At 43.7% G+C, this 2370-nt stretch overlaps 1 pseudogene; it reads left to right on the top strand.

The window, feature by feature from the left end:
• The first annotated feature begins 1787 nt into the window (after positions 1–1787).
• On the top strand, positions 1788–2345 carry LOC102818800 (annotated as a pseudogene).
• The last annotated feature ends 25 nt before the right edge of the window (positions 2346–2370 follow it).

Raw genomic sequence — 2370 nt, 5'->3', positions numbered from 1 at the left:
AAAAAAAAAAAAAAAAGCAAGAAAATCCCCCAAGGAGATGGATTGGCATAGTAGTAGCATCAATAGGTTCAGATATAACAATAATTGTGAAGGTGGCACATGACTGGGTACTGTTTCGCTCTGTAGTGCATAGGGTCACTATGAATCAGAACCAACTTGATGGCATCTAGCAACAACAACAAAGGCTGCCATAATATACCAAGAGATGAGCGGCTTGTAAGAACAGAAATATACTGTCTCAGTTCTGAAGACTAGAACTGTTCACATGCTGACCTGTCCACGGTCTCTCTCAGGTTTCTAAGAGAAGATTCTTGTCTGCCTGTTTCTGGCAGCCCTAGTCATTTCTTGGTCTTCATATGGCTTTTCTTCCCCTATCTCTTTGTGCCTCTTCTTTCATAAGGAGAATACTCAGATTGCCTTAGGACATATACGACTCAAGTATGATCCCATGTTAACTGGTACCAGCATATGGGAATACAACTAAACCCTTAGCAGTTCATCCTCTGACTTCCTAAATGTAATGACCAATTTTCCTCTGTTTGTCTCTCTGTCTCTTCTTTTTAATAAACACACCACTGATTAATTTAGGACCCATTCTACTCAGTATGGAGTTCTGGTGTGGTGCTGTGGGCTTTTGCACTGGACTGAAAATTCATTTGAACCACAAGGTTGGTGGTTCAAGCTCACCAGCTGCTCCTTGGAAACCCTGTACGGGGTTGCGTTGGAACTGACTCTACAGAACTCAACAATAACTACCCCAGGATGGTCTCATGCCAGTTTAAGTTAAAATATATAATTTTTATTCTGGAAAGAGAGACAGACATGTAACCATGCAGTTGAAATTTTAGTGTTTCTAATAATTTTTCAAGGATGTCTTGAGATTTCAAATATTTTTTGTAAACTTGTCTTGCCCACACATTTCCTTTCCTTCAATATTTTGATTATGAGTTACTTTAACCTTATGATTTAGTTTTCAGTCCTTGGTCAATGGTTTTAAGAAAGAAAGGCTGTTTAGAGATTGACTTCATAATTCTTAGTGACTGTGAAGCTGGACTCCCAACTTCTGGGTACTCCTGTTTGCTAAGGGTAGACTAAGAAATTCTGGCTGTAGTGGATTTGATATCAGATGTTGAGAGTTGGGAGCTACACACCACAGGACAACAGAATATTACAAGAGTGGGACTCAAATCTTGTAAAAATTTGCCCACATGAACATATAAATGTTTCTTGATGATTAACCTTTTCACCTTGGTTTCTTAGTTTTTACCGACTTGTAATTTTCTCTTGAATATATCCCACCTCAATTTAGAAATCATCTGAAGAACAGATTTACTACATTAAACACTAAAGATCGAAGACCAGAAGAGTTGTGGGAGGACATCAAGAACATCATATGTGAAGAGAGCAAAAAGTCATTAAGAAGACAAGAAAGAAGGAGAAGGTCAAAATGGATGTCAGAAGAGACTCTGAAACTTGCTTTCCAACGTTGAGAGGCTAAAGCAAATGGAAGAAATGAGGATGTGTAAGAGCCGAACAGAAAATTTCAAAGGTCAGCTTAAGAAGACGAAGTCAAATGTTACAAAGAATGTGCAAAGATCCAGTGAGAAAACCAAAAAGTTGGGGGAACTTAAGAAAAAATTCAAGGTTTGGCTTTCGTTATTGAAGGATTCTCTGGGCAAATTATTGAATGATGTAGAACGCATCAAAAGAAGATGGAAAGATTTAGCACTACAGCCGCCTCCGAGCCAGTCCCGAGCTACCCGAGCCACGGGAGCGTCAGCAGCCACATGGAGCGTCCATAGACCAGCAGCATGCCCCAGGATTTGTCACAGATCTTGAAGGAGACCACCAAGGAGGTGCACACCCAGGCAGAGAATTGTAGAGTTCATGAAGAACTTTCAGAAGGGCCAGGTGACCCTAGATGGACTCCCGGTACCACATCTACGTGGTCCTAGAGGAGATGAAACAGAACAAGGAGAACCCCGTCTGCACACCCGTCTACTTCCCGGAGATGCTGCACTGCAGGGCCGTCCTGGAGCAGGACATGGCCTTCTGGTACAGGCCCCACTGGATGGAGACCATTCCCTATACAGCAGCCACTCGGAGCTACGAGAGGCTGCTCCACACCGTAGGGCACACAGAGTCCGAGCTCCTGGGGGGTCCACGCCTACACCCGGTATCCTGGTGACCTGTCTGGGGGCCATGTCCTCAAGAAGATTTCCCAGAAGGCCCTGGACCTGCCCAGCTCCAGCGAGGCTCAGGCCTTCTTCACCTTCCGCAACATCGCCAGTGCCACCAAGTTTATGCAGCTCTACTCTACGGCACAAGGAGCTCTGGTAGCGTAGTGGTTACGAATCAGGCTGCAAACAT

The sequence above is a fragment of the Chrysochloris asiatica genome, unplaced genomic scaffold, assembly GCF_000296735.1.
Source record: "Chrysochloris asiatica unplaced genomic scaffold, ChrAsi1.0 scaffold00001, whole genome shotgun sequence".
Lineage (NCBI taxonomy): Eukaryota > Metazoa > Chordata > Mammalia > Afrosoricida > Chrysochloridae > Chrysochloris > Chrysochloris asiatica.
The sequence above is the reverse complement of the archived record's forward strand: the minus strand, read 5'-3'. Positions and strand labels throughout refer to the sequence as shown.